Below are 15467 nucleotides of genomic sequence, written 5' to 3'. Positions count from 1 at the left end.
TAAGTTGTTGACATGTTGGATAAGTTGTAGACATATGTTGGATAAGATGTTGACATATGTTGGATAAGTTGTAGACATATGTTGTATTAGATGTAGACATGTGTTGGATAAGTTGTAGACATACAGTATGTTGCATAAGTTGTTGACATATGTTGGATAAGTTGTAGACATATGTTGTATTAGATGTAGACATGTGTTGGATAAGTTGTAGACATACAGTATGTTGCATAAGTTGTTGACATATGTTGGATAAGATGTTGACATATGTTGAATAAGTTGTAGACATATGTTGGATAAGTTGTAGACATACAGTATGTTGCATAAGTTGTAGACATATGTTGGATAAGTTGTAGACATATGTTGCATACGTTGTAGACATATGTTGGATAAGATGTTGACATATGTTGAATAAGTTGTAGACATATGTTGGATAAGTTGTAGACATACAGTATGTTGCATAAGTTTTTGACATATGTTGGATAAGTTGTTGACATATGTTGCATAAGTTGTTGACATATGTTGGATAAGTTGTAGACATACAGTATGTTGCATAAGTTGTTGACATATGTTGGATAAGTTGTTGAAATATGTTGGATAAGTTGTTGACATATGATGGATAAGTTGTTGACATATGTTGCATACGTTTTTGACATGTTGGATAAGTTGTAGACATACAGTATGTTGCATAAGTTGTTGACATATGTTGGATAAGTTGTAGACTCATGTTGCATACGTTGTTGACATGTGTTGGATAAGTTGTTGACATGTTGGATAAGTTGTCGACATATGTTGGATAAGATGTTGACATGTGTTAGATAAGTTGTTGACATATGTTGGATAAGTTGTAGACATATGTTGTATTAGATGTAGACATATGTTGGATAAGATGTAGACATATGTTGCATAAGTTGTAGATATATGTTGGATAAGTTGTTGACATATGATGGATAAGTTGTTGAAATATGTTGGATAAGTTGTTGACATATGATGGATAAGTTGTTGACATAAGATGGATACGTTGTTGACATATGTTGGATAAGATGTTGACATTTGTTGGAAAAGTTGTTGACAAATTGTTGGATAAGTTGTTGATATATGTTGGATAAGTTGTAGACATATGTTGGATAAATTGTAGACATATGTTGGATAAGTTGTAGACATATGTTGGATAAATTGTAGACATATGTTGGATAAGTTGTAGACATATGTTGGATAAATTGTAGACATACAGTATGTTGGATAAGTTGTTGACATGTGTTGGATCAATTGTAGACATATGTTGGATAAGATGTAGACATATGTTGGATAAGTTGTAGACATATGTTGCATACGTTGTTGACATGTGTTGGATAAGTTGTAGATTGTATGATTGTGTTGTGATGATGGGTTATGTGTTTGTATGATTGTGTTGTGATGATGGTTTGGTATTGTATGATTGTGTTGTGTTTGTATTATTGTGTGTTTGTATGCTTGTGTTGTGAGGATGTATTGAGTGTGTATGATTGTGTTGTGATAATGGATTGTGTGTTTGTATGATTGTGTTGTGATGATGTATTGTGTGTGTATGATTTTGTGTTTGTTTGATTGTGTTGTGTTGATGGATTGTGTGTGTGTATGATTGTGTTGTGATGATAGATTGTGTGTGTATGATTGTGTGTTTCTAAGATTATGTGTATGATTGTGTTGTGCGGATGGATTGTGTGAGTGTATGATTGTGTGCGTGTATGATTGCATTGTTATTATGATTGTGTGTTTTTATGATTGTGTGTGTATGGTTGTGTGTTTGTATGATTGTATGTGTATGATTGTGTGTGTGTATGATAATGTGTGTATGATTGTTTTGTGATGATGGATTGTGTGAGTGTATGATTTTGTGTGTGTGTGTGTGTGTATGATTGTGTTGTGATCATGATTGTGTGTATGAATGTGTGTTTGTATGATTGTGTTGTGATTATGATTGTGTGTTTGTATGATTGTGTTGTGATTATGATTGTGTGTTTGTATGATTGTGTTGTGATAATGGGTTGTGTGTTTTTATGATTGTGTTGTGATGATGTTTGGTATTGTATGATTGTGTTGTGTTTGTATGATTGCGTGTTTGTATGCTTGTGTTATGATGATGTATTGAGTCTGAATGATTGTGTTGTGATGATGTATTGTGTGTATATGATTGTGTGTTTGTTTGATTGTGTTGTGATGATGGATTGTGTGCGTGTATGATTGTGTTGTGATGATAGTTTGTGTGTGTATGATTGTGTGTGTCTAAGATTATGTGTGTATGATTGTGTTGTGATGATGGATTGCGTAAGTGTATGATTGTGTGTGTGTACGATTGTGTGTTTGTATGATTGCATTGTTATTATGATTGTGTTTGTATGATTGTATGTGTATGATTGTGTGTGTATAATTATGTGTGTATGATTGTGTTGTGATGATGGATTGTGTGAGTGTATGATTTTGTGTGTGTGTGTATGATTGTGTTGTGGTTATGATTGTGTGTATGATTGTGTGTTTGTATGATTGTGTTGTGATGATGGATTGTGTGTATATGATTGTGTGTGTGTGTGTGTGTGTATGATTGTGTTGTGATGATGGATTGTGTGTATATGATTGTGTGTGTGTGTGTGTGTATGATTGTGTTGTGATGATGGGTTGTGTGTGTGTGTATGATTGTGTGTTTGTATGATTGTGTGTATGATTGTGTTGTGATGATGGATTGTGTGTGTGTTTGTATGATTGTGTTGTAAATATGATTGTGTGTTTGTATGATTGTGTTTTTGTATGATTGTGTTGGGTTTATGATTGTGTGTTTGTATGATTGTGTGTGAGGATGATTGTGTCGTGTACATGATTGCGTTGTGATTATGATTGTGTGTTTGTATGATTCAATGTTTATTTACATAGCCCTAAATCACAAGTGTCTCAAAGGGCTGCACAAGCCACAATGACATCCTGCATTGTGTTGTGATTATGATTGTGTGTTTGTATTATTGTGTTGTGATTATGATTGTGTGTTTGTATGATTGTGTGTTTGTGCAGACACGGTTGATGTTTGAACCGGCATGGGATCCCTGGCTTGTGATTGGTGGAGGAGACAAAGAATATAAAGTGATCATCACAGGCAGGGGGTGTGGGTGGGGTGTAGTGGGTGGAGGGCTGTAGTGGGGGGGAAATAGCCCCACTCATCTCTTCATTTTCTCCCCTCTTTCAGCCAGCAGAGTTTCCATGGCAACCCCTCCAAAAGCGGTGTGCTCTGAATAGTGGATTAGAGATGTCTGATTGCTCGCTGGTAAAGATGGCCGCCTCTTTCCTCAGCCTAGCCCCGCTAGGACAAACTAGAGGAGAGGACCAATGAAACACCATGTGATCACTTCATCACATGACCCACCTGACCCACCTGACCTCTCCCACTGACCCACCTGACCTCTCCTACTGACCCTATTATTATTCATATTAATGATCATATTCATATTATTATTCATATTAATGATCATATTCATATTATTATTCATATAATGATCATATTCATATTATTATTCATGTTATTTATATTCATATTATTATTCATATTAATATTATTATTCATATATTGTATATTAATATCACTATGTATAGTATTTATAATGGTATTATTATTCATATAATAATAGTATTTATATTATTTATATTACATTAATAATATTATTCATATTATTTATATTAATATTATTATAATTTTGATCGTTATTGGGACGTTATTGTGTGTGTGTGTGTGTGTGTGTGTGTCAGCGTGATGTTGTAAGCTGTGCCAGTCCCCATTAACATCCCATTATAAACCAGCATGATCACTCCTCACGTTCAATGCCTGCTGCAGTGTGTGTGTGAGGGTGTGTGTGTGTGTGAGGGTGTGTGTGTGTGTGTGCGTGTGTGTGTGTGTGTGTGAGACTCTCACAGTGAAATGTTTGCGATGGCCTTGTTTCAAAGAGCGTCAGAAAATATTGTTATTAATTTCCAAGTGTTTGACCTCATTTCTTGTTGTGAATGTGAAATGTTGTGTACATGTAACATTCAGAGTGAACAGCGCCATCTGCTGCGTGTGTGTGTGTCAGGCATAGGAATAATCATCATATGCATCGTAAATAGTTAATAAACGTTTATATGCATTAGAAATAGTTAAAAAAAATGTCATATGCATTATAAATAGTCAATAGACGTTTATATGCATTAGAAATAGTTAAAAAAACGTCATATGCATTATAAATAGTCAATAGACGTTTATATGCATTATAAATAGTTAATAAACGTCATATGCATCACAAATAGTTAAACGTCATATGCATCATAGTTTATAAACGTCATATGCATTATAAATGGTTAATAAACGTCATATGCATCATAGTTAATAAACATCATATGCATTGTAAATAGTTAATAAACGTCATATGCATCATAAATGGTTAATAAACGTCTTATGCATTATGAATAGTTAATAAACGTCATATGCATTGTAAATAGTTAATAAACGTCATATGCATCATAAATAGTTAATAAACGTTTATATGCATTATAAATAGTTAATAAACGCATATGCATCATAAATAGTTAATAAACGTCATGTGCATCATAAATAGTTATAAACTTTATATGCATCATTAATAGTTAATAAACCTTTATATGTAATATAAATAGTTATCAAATGTTTATATGCATTATGAGTAATAAATAAACGTCATATGCCTCATAAATAGTCAATAAACATTTATAAGCATTATGTATAGTTAATAAACGCCATATGCATCATAAATGGTTATTCAACGTTTATATTCATTATAGTTAATCAACGTCATATGCATTATAAATAGTTAATAAACGTTTATATTCATTATAAATAGTTAATCAACGTCATATGCATTATAAATAGTTAATAAATGTTTATATTCATTATAAATAGTTAATCAACGTCATATGCATTATAAATAGTTAATAAACGTTTATACCCACATATGCGGTCCTCTCCAAGGTTTCTCATAGTCATTCACCGACGTCCCACTGGGGTGAGTTTTCCTTGCCCGTATGTGGGCTCTGTACTGAAGATGTTGTCGTGGCTTGTGCAGCCCTTTGAGACACTTGTGATTTAGGGCTATATAAATAAACATTGATTGATTGATTGATTGAAAATAGTTAATAAACGTCATATGCATCATAAATAGTCAATCAACGTTAATAAGCATTATATATAGTTAATAAACGCCATATGCATCATAAATAGATATTAAACGTCATATGCATCATAATCAATAAACGTTGATATACATTAAAATAGTTAATACATGTCATGTGCATCATAAAATAGTTAATAAATGTCATATGCATTATAAATAGTTAATAAATGTCATATGCATCATAAAATAGTTAATAAACGTCATATGCATTATAATTAGTTAATAAACGTCATATGCATCATAAAATAGTTAATAAACGTCATATGCATTATAAATAGTTCATCAACGTCATATGCATTATAAATAGTTAACAAACGTCATATGCATCATAAATAGTTAATAAACGTTTATATGCATTATAAATAGTTAATAAACGTCATATGCATCATAAAAAGTTAATAAACGTCATATGCATCATAAAAAGTTAATAAACGTCATATGCATCATAAATAGTTAATAAACGTCATACGCATCATAAAATAGTTAATAAACGTCATATGCATCATAAATAGTTCATTAATGTCATATGCATTATAAATAGCTAATAAACGTCTATATGCTTTTTAAATAGTTAATAAACGTCATATGCATTATAAAATGTTAATAAACGTCATATACATCATACATAGTTAATAAACGTCATATGCATTATAAATAGTTAATACATGTTTATAAGCATCATAAATAGGTAATAGCGTCATATGAATCATAAATAGTTAAACGTCATAGGCATCATAAATAGTTAATACATGTCAAATGCTTAAAAATAGTTATATACACATATAAATTATATGGGTGGATATTTGCTCTAAAAAGGGTATTCCAACAAGTAAACAGTACAGTAGGTAGTTGATGTTGATATATGTAATGCACATAAGGGTATTCTAGTCAGATGCGCGTGTGTAAATATGCGATGTGTAAATATCAAAATATTATGTCAAATCACTTTTTGTCAGGCAATATTACATTTAATGACAATTTTACATAAATGAATACATCCAAACACGTTGTACATATTTATTATGTGCAGGAAGAAATAACAGTTACAATTGTGTGTGTATCTTCCAAACAAGAAAGAAGTTTGATCACATCAACATGGGACTAACTGACACACTCCGCTTCGCTGCAGGTCCGCAAGCCACGCCCACCCCCCACAGCCACAGAAGAGGAAAACTGTCCTTTCCCGGGCATGATAAAGTCTTAAATAATGTCAAACACGTAGCGTTACAATAACCAGGAAGATAAAGTGTTTGTCTCACAACTACTAATCAAGCATTCACATTTTGCCACAACACACATGGGGGAAAGTCCTAGTTGGAAATACAGCCATATTAACTCCTAAACTGCCATTTTAACACACACCAAACCATCAGCACGCATCCAATGCTTTCTCGTGGCCACGAGAAAGTTTCTTGTGCGCACGAGAAACTTTCTCGTGGCCACGAGAAACTTTTTATGAAAATAAAATAAAATAATTTTTTTAAATAAAAAGTTTCTCGTGGCCACGAGAAACTTTCTCATATGCACGAGATACATGTCTAAAAAAAAAAAAAATTCCCATGTCCCTTTAGTGGCTCCGTAATAAATAGTTAATACACATCAAATGCTTAAAAATAGTTAATGAATGTCATATGTATTATAAATAGTCAATACACATTTATATGCATTATGAATAGTTAATAAATGTCATTTGTATTATAAATAGTCAATACACGTTTATATGCATTATGAATAGTTAATAAACGTCATATGTATTATAAATAGTTAATAAACGTCATATGTATTATAAATAGTTAATAAACGTCATATGCATCATAAATAGTTATATTTAGCAGGACTGTTTGTATCGCATATGATATCACACACAAGTAATCACGCTGCGGGACTGCTTGTATCACAGATGATATCACACACAAGTAAACACGTTACGTGACTGATAGTATTGCACATGATATCATACACAAGTAAACACTGCAGGACTGCTTGTATCGCACATGATATCACACACAAGTAAACACACTTGTTAACTTGTGGTGTTTTTGTGGTGTTCTTGTGGTGTTCTTGTCATGTTCTTGTGGTGTTCTTGTAGTGTTCTTGTCGTGTTGTATTGTTGTGGTGTTCTTCTCTTGTTCTTGTCTTGTTCTTGTCGTGTTCTTGTGGTGTTCTCGTCGTGTTCTTGTCATGTTGTATTGTTCTTGTGGTGTTCTTGTCTTGTTCTTGTGGTGTTCTTGTCTTGTTCTTGTGGTGTTCTTGTGGTGCTCTTGTCATGTTCTTGTGGTGTTCTTGTCTTGTTCTTGTGGTGTTCTTGTCGTGTTCTTGTGGTGCTCTTGTCATGCTCTTGTGGTGTTCTTGTGGTGCTCTTGTCATGTTATTGGGGTGTTCTTGTGGTGCTCTTGTCATGTTCTTGTGGTGTTCTTGTCATGTTCTTGTCGCGTTCTTGTCATGTTCTTGTCGCGTTCTTGTCATGTACTCGTGTTCTTGTGGTGTTCTTGTCTTGTTCTTGTGGTGTTCTTGTTGTGTTGTTGTTGTGTTCTTGTCGTGTTGTTGTGTTCTTGTTTTGTTCTTGTCGTGTTGTATTGTTCTTGTGGTGTTCTTCTCTTGTTCTTGTCTTGTTCTTGTGGTGTTTTTGTGGTGTTTTTGTCTTGTTCTTGTGGTGTTCTTGTTTTGTTCTTGTCTCGCGTCCGTTGTGTCCTTGGGCAAGACACTTCACCCTTGCTCCTGATGGCTGCTGGTTAGCGCCTTGCATGGAAGCTCCCGCCATCAGTGTGTGAATGTGTGAATGTGGAAATACTGCCAAAGCACTTTGAGTACCTTGAAGGTAGAAAAGCGCTATACAAGTATAACCCATTTATCATTTATTATCTTGTTGTTGTCGTGCTTTTGTGGTGTTCTTGTCGTATTCTTGTGGTGTTGTTGTTGTGTTCTTGTCGTGTTCTTGTGGTGTTCTTGTCGTGTTGTATTGTTCTTGTGGTGTTCTTCTCTTGTTCTTGTGGTGTTCTTGTCGTGCTCTTGTGGTGTTCTTGTCGTGTTCTTGTCATGTTGTTGTGTTCTAGTTGTGTTGTTGTCGTGTTCTTGTCGCGTTGTATAGTTCTTGTGGTATTCTTGTCGTGTTGTCTTGTTCTTGTGGTGTTCTTGTGGTATTCTTGTTGTGTTCTTGTCATGTTCTTGTCATGTTCCTATCTTGTTCTTGTGGTGTTCTTGTCGTGTTGTTGTGTTCTTGTGGTGTTCTTGTCGTGTTGTTGTTGTGTTCTTGTGGTGTTCTTGTCGTGTTGTCTTGTGGTGTTCTTGTGGTATTCTTGTCGTGTTGTCTTGTGGTGTTCTTGTGGTATTCTTGTCGTGTTCCTGTCATGTTCTTGTTGTAAGGAAGGGATAGTAGTTCTTTTAGAGTTGGGACACAATGGACATATTCCGGCCAGAGAATCCTTTAATCATCTTTATTGTTGAAAGGTAGATTTAAATGTGTATGTTTTTTTGTGTGTGTGTGTGTGGTATTTAGTCGTCAACACACACAAGGCTGGCTGCCACCACTGATTGAAACCGGCTATTTGACAAAGACGTGCTTTAAAGGGGAAATGACGTCACAGATTGACCTATCAACTTAAAGGCATAGGAACATTACAAAACTGGTTAAAGGCACACAATAGGCTTTCGTACACAGCCGCCCCCAACTGTCCGTATGGCAGTTGAAACTAGAAGAAAGTCTATGAGGTAGTGTCCTCGTCATCAAGAGGTGGAAGCATGATCAGTCGGGCGACTGGGCGAAGGTAGGTGCGATTCTTCACTTGTACTCTGGCAGTCCGGACCCGTCCATCTGCCCCTGGATGTGTCTGAATGATCCGTCCTACAGGCCACGATCCTCGGGGGAGTTGAGGATCCACTATCAAGACAACTTGACCAGCCAAAAGGGTCTTGCCATCGTTCCTCCACTTGTTATGTTTTTGAAGCCCTGGCAGGTAATGCTGGATGAAAGACGACCAGAAGTGATCTGCTAGGACTTGGCTGTGCCTCCAACGTCTTTTTCCGAGACCACAGGGATCGTAGATTGCTTGAGGTAGAGATGAATCATGACGGCCCATAAGAAGGAGATTGGGCGTGACTGGATCTGGGTCTGAGGCGTCCGAAGACAGGTAACCGAGAGGTTTTAGCATTCATTATGCCTTCAACCTCTATCAATGTTGTCAGTAATACTGGTTCAGGGACTGTTTGGTCTTTGAGAACAACTCTGAGTGCTGTCTTAATGGATTTTACTTCTCTCTCCCATGTGCCCCCAAAATGTGGTGCGCTTGGAGGATTGAATCGGAATGAAATCTGGTGCTCTGCAAGTTGCTCTCTCAACTGTGGTTCCATTGAAGCAACTGCGTCACGTAATTCACGTTCTCCACCAACAAAGTTGGTACCATTGTCCATGAGGAGTTCAGAGGGTTTTTTGAGTAATGCTGTGGCTCCTTCGTATTCTGGTGAAAGTGATGCAAGTCGACTGTCTGAAGGCAGAGACCGTTCAGCCTTGAGCGCTCTCAACTCTTCTGGAAAACAATCTCCTTGTGCCTTTTGCAATATAAGCTTTTCGGCTTGCAGAAAATCCACGGCGGAAGGTGGGGATGAAGCACCAGCATCAGCCGCCCCATTAAGGGAGCTAGCTGTCTCTTGTAGAAGCTGTTTCCATGTGGAGAATTTACTGAAATCAGTTAGCTGAGTAGATGAAGCACTGGAAATAGTTCCAACAAAGGCGGATTTCCTCAGCTCTGTAGCATCCGGTTCAGGTTCAGTATATGAGGATTCAGTGGTAACGTGCAGACAGGAAGGCTGATGGGAAGATGCGGAGATCACAGACGGACCTTGTAGGGACCAGCCTAGGTTAGTACAGATTGCTATGGGCCCGCCAGATGGGCCTGCTCGCACCGGCTCTGTAGGAGCAAGAAGCTGAGACATATCAGAACCTATGAGGAGTAGCGGTTGCGCTCGATGGATATGCAGCAAAGGAAGGTCTTTGAGGTGCTCGTAGAGTTTTTGGAGGGCCGCTACTGGATATGTGTGCTGAGATAGGCTCAGATTCTCAGCTGTGAAGGCATTTTTAATCCAATACTTCTTGCTTGGCTTGAAGATGGGGGAGACGTGAAGGCTGACTGACGAACCATTGAGCACTTTCACTTCTTGTTGAACAGTTCTCAGGTGAAGGGTTTCAGGATGCTTAGCAAGTTGTAGTTGCTCTACTGCATAGGGGAGGATGAGTGTTCTCTCAGAACCATCATCGAGCACAGCAAATGTCTCTAGAGTGCGGTCTCCATTTTGTAGGAGCACTTTCAACAAAACTCTTTGAGGGCTTTGAGGCTGTTCCAGGTAGACTGTGGGTTTTTGGTTACTCATCATCAGGACTTGTTGAGATGACTCTTGGATCGTGTCATGCAGTACTGTGAGGTGCGTCTCTTTGCATAATTTACAAGGGCGTTTAAGCGTACATGCTGCAGCTTTGTGGCCACGACCGCACTTCCAACATCTGTTACCTTCTTGGATCCACTTATTGATCTCACTCGTATTCAGTTTCTTGAAGTCCAGGCATGAGTTGAGGTAATGTTCCTTACTGTTGCAAAATGGACAATAAGGACTAGGTTTAAAGGGTTGTGACTTTGTCAGATTGGTGCTCTGGCTGCTACCAGTCTCACCAGAACATAGGAGAACTGATGCTGTCCTTTGTTTGGGCCATGGACTATTATAATCCCTCTTGGCAGGAGGAGGCCCCGGGTTGTAGAGGTGAGTGACTCGGCTGGCCAGGCGCTTAGCTTGAGCTTTAACTTGGAGCCAGGATGCCAGGTCGGGCAGGGTGTAAGTTTGGTTGGTACCTGGCTGTAGGATGCCTCGACAAAGACAGTATTCCATAAATCCATCTCGGAGTGCAGTAGGCATTTTACTTATTAGACGGTCAACGTGAGAACCACATTTGAGCTCGTATCCAAGGGGTCCCTCTAAAGTCCGCAACATACCAACTAGGGTCTGAACTGAGAGAGTGAATGTGTCGAAAGCTTCTGCATCCCCCACTTTGATGGTGGGTGAGTTCAGGATAGCTCCTAGTTCACTCTGTACTAGATGTCTAGGCTGGTGTACTAGTTGTCTAGGCTGGCCATATTTGTCTTGTAGAGCCCCTAGCGCAGCCGTGTACGGGTTTGGGTCATACATGAATGACTTGGCTAACTGCAGAGCGTTAGGGAGTTTGAGCTGATTTAGTAGAACTTGATATTTGTATTGCTCGCTCAGGTGAGGATGACTATTCATCAAGTTCTCTAGCGCCATCTTGAGTAGGGCGAAATCACTTTCCTGGCCACTCTCAAACCTTGGAAGTACTGGTTTGGGAATGCCATAGGATGTAGCGAACAGCGTCTCGATGATGTTGTGGCACAAAAGTTTGCATGGTTTGTGGCACTGCGGCTGCATGTGTCATTGTAGATGCATAACTAGATGTGGGAAAGACTGGCATATGTTGACTTGTGAAAGACACAGATGCAGGAGCTGTGACAGAGACAGGAGCTGTAGTGGGGCCTACTAAAGTCGGGACACAAGTTTGTGCACCTTGGACAGGAATGGGAATCGTTGTCAATGGCTGTGTAATCGGGATAGCGGCAGCGGATTTCATTGGAGTTATTGATGGGAGCTGAAGCATGTCAGCAGCGGGCGGAGCTGACGTTGTTGACATTGCATCATCTTCAGACTCCGACAGGAATGACTTGACAATACAGGCAATGTGTAAGTCTTTCTCCAGTTTCTTTAAGCGTCTGCGCCGTTCCATTTCCCTTGCCATATTCTCCTTGGCAAGGTGAGCATCCTCTTGTAGTCTTTGTCCTTCTTTAGCTTGTGCATCCAATCTCTTCGCCTCCAAGTCAGCTTTCCTTTCCTCCTCTATTTCTTGCTGTAGGTCAGCAAGCTCCAAACCTTTAATTCGCTCCTCTAGGGCAGCTGTTTGAACATCCGGAATATTTTGGAGCAGTTGAAGCCCATGCGATCGCCGAGAGGATCGACGTGATGAAGCAGATGACTGGTACCCTGATGCACTCCTAGCTCTGGTTGGCCTTGCTTCACCGTGTTGTCCTACTGGTAGTGAGGAGATTTGGGCAGCAGGCAGTTGAGAGGGAAGGAGGGTGACATCGTAAGGGGCCAAATGCTGTGGTAGTCGAATGTCTCTCTTTGGCCTGACAGAGGGCTGGTGATCAGCAGGTGATGACTCCATAGTGTCTGATGGTGGAACTCTATCCGGCTCGAAGGACCACTGTAAGGAAGGGATAGCAGTTCTTTTAGAGTTGGGACACAATGGACAGATTCCGGCCAGAGAATCCTTTAATCGTCTTTATTGTTGAAAGGTAGATTTAAATGTGTATGGTTTTGTGTGTGTGTGTGTGGTATTTAGTCGTCAACGCACACAAGGCTGGCTGACACCACTGATTGAAACCGGCTATTTGACAAAGACGTGCTTTAAAGGGGAAATGACGTCACAGATTGACCTATCAACTTAAAGGCATAGGAACATTACAAAACTGGTTAAAGGCACACAATAGGCTTTCGTACACTTGTCATGTTCTTATCTTGTTCTTGTGGTGTTGTTGTTGTGTTGTCTTGTTCTTGTGGTGTTCTTGTCGTGTTGTTGTTGTGTTCTTGTAGTGTTCTTGTCGTGTTGTCTTGTTCTCGGGGTGTTCTTGTGGCATTCTTGTCGTGTTGTCTTGTTTTTGTGGTGTTCTTGTGGTATTCTTGTCGTGTTGTCTTGTTCTTGTGGTGTTCTTGTCGTATTCTTGTGGTGTTCTTGTGGTGTTCTTGTCATGTTCTTGTCATGTTCATATCTTATTCTTGTGGTGTTCTTGTTGTGTTGTCTTGTTCTTGTGGTGTTCTTGTTGTGTTCATGTCATGTTCTTATCTTGTTCTTGTGGTGTTCTTGTCATGTTCCTATCTTGATCTTGTGGTGTTCTTGTTGTGTTGTCTTGTTCTTGTGGTGTTCTTGTCGTGTTGTATTGTTCTTGTCATGTTCTTGTCATGTCCCTGTCTTGTTCTTGTGGTGTTCTTGTTGTGTTGTCTTGTTCTTGTGGTGTTCTTGTTGTGTTCTTGTCATGTTCTTATCTTGTTCTTGTGGTGTTCTTGTCATGTTCCTATCTTGTTCTAGTGGTGTTCTTGTTGTGTTGTCTTGTTCTTGTGGTGTTCTCGTCGTGTTCTTGTGGTGTTCTTGTCATGTTGTATTGTTCTTGTGGTGTTCTTGTGGTGTTCTTGTGGTGTTCTTGTGGTGCTCTTGTCATGTTCTTGTGGTGTTCTTGTCATGTTCTTGTGGTGTTCTTGTCATGTTCTTGTCATGTACTTGTGTTCTTGTGGTGTTCTCGTCGTGTTGTATTGTTCTTGTGGTGTTCTTCTCTTGTTCTTGTGGTGTTCTTGTGGTGCTCTTGTCATGTTCTTGTGGTGTTCTTGTGGTGTTCTTGTGGTGTTCTTGTCGCGTTCTTGTCGTGTACTTGTGTTCTTGTGGTGTTCTTGTCTTGTTCTTGTGGTGTTCTTGTTGTGTTGTTGTTGTGTTCTTGTCATGTTGTTGTGGTGTTCTTGTCGTGTCGTATTGTTCTTGTGGTGTTCTTCTCTTGTTCTTGTCTTGTTCTTGTGGTGTTTTTGTGGTGTTCTTGTCTTGTTCTTGTGGTGTTCTTATCTTGTTCTTGTGGTGTTTTTGTGGTGTTCTTGTCTTGTTCTTGCCGTGTTCTTGTGGTGTTCTTGTGGTGTTCTTGTCTTGTTGTTGTCGTGCTTTTGTGGTGTTCTTGTCGTATTCTTGTGGTGTTCTTGTGGTGTTATTGTTGTGTTGATGTTGTGTTCTTGTCGTGTTGTCGTGTTCTTGTGGTGTTCTTGTGGTGTTTTTGTCGTGTTGTATTGTTCTTGTGGTGTTCTTCTCTTGTTCTTGTGGTGTTCTTGTCGTGCCCTTGTGGTGTTCTTGTGGTGTTCTTGTCATGTTGTTGTGTTCTAGTTGTGTTGTCGTGTTGTTGTTGTGTTGTTGTCGCGTTGTATAGTTCTTGTGGTATTCTTGTCGTGTTGTCTTGTTCTTGTGGTGTTCTTGTGGTATTCTTGTCGTGTTCTTGTCATGTCCATGTCATGTTCCTATCTTGTTCTTGTGGTGTTCTTGTTGTGTTATCTTGTTCTTGTGGTGTTCTTGTCGTGTTGTTGTTGTGTTGTTGTGGTGTTCTTGTCGTGTTGTTGTTGTGTTCTTGTGGTGTTCTTGTCGTGTTGTCTTGTGGTGTTCTTGTGGTATTCTTGTCGTGTTCTTGTCATGTTCTTATCTTGTTCTAGTGGTGTTCTTGTTGTGTTGTCTTGTTCTTGTGGTGTTCTTGTCGTGTTGTTGTTGTGTTCTTGTCGTGTTGTCTTGTTCTCGTGGTGTTCTTGTGGTATTCTTGTCGTGTTGTCTTGTTTTTGTGGTGTTCTTGTGGTATTCTTGTCGTGTTGTCTTGTTCTTGTGGTGGTCTTGTGGTATTCTTGTCGTGTTCTTGTCGTGTTCTTGTCATGTTCCTATCTTGTTCTTGTGGTGTTCTCGTTGTGTTGTCTTGTTCTTGTGGTGTTCTTGTCGTGTTGTCTTGCGGTGTTCTTGTGGTATTCTTGTCGTGTTCTTGTCATGTTCCTATCTTGTTCTTGTTGTGTTGTCTTGTTCTTGTGGTGTTCTTGTCGTGTTGTCTTGCGGTGTTATTGTGGTATTCTTGTCGCGTTCTTGTCATGTTCTTATCTTGTTCTTGTGGTGTTCTTATTGTGTTGTGTTGTTCGTATGGTGTTCTTGTCGTGTTGTTGTGTTCTTGTCTTGTTCTTGTGGTGTTCTTGTCTTGTTCTTGTGGTGTTCTTGTGGTGTTCTTGTCTTGTTCTTGTGGTGTTCTTGTGGTGTTCTTGTGGTGTTTTTGTGGAGTTCTTGTCGTGTTCTTATCTTGTTCTTGTGGTGTTCTCATTGGGTTGTGTTGTTCTCGTGGTGTTCTTGTTGTGTTGTTGTGTTCTTGTCTTGTTCTTGTGGTGTTCTTGTCTTATTCTTGTGGTGTTTTTGTGGTGTTCTTGTCTTGTTTTTGTGGAGTTCTTGTTGTGTTCTTGTCTTGTTCTTGTGGTGTACTTGTCTTGTTCTTGTCGTGCTTTTGTGGTGTTCTTGTCGTATTCTTGCGGTGTTCTTGTCGTGTTGTTGTTGTGTTGTTGTCGTGTTGTTGTCGTGTTGTTGTCGTGTTCTTGTCGTGTTGTATTGTTCTTGTGGTGTTCTTCTCTTGTTCTTGTCTTGTTATTGTGGTGTTCTTGTCATGC

Source organism: Entelurus aequoreus, linkage group LG07, assembly GCF_033978785.1.
Source record: "Entelurus aequoreus isolate RoL-2023_Sb linkage group LG07, RoL_Eaeq_v1.1, whole genome shotgun sequence".
NCBI classification, from domain to species: domain Eukaryota; kingdom Metazoa; phylum Chordata; class Actinopteri; order Syngnathiformes; family Syngnathidae; genus Entelurus; species Entelurus aequoreus.
This window is presented reverse-complemented; position numbering follows the sequence as displayed.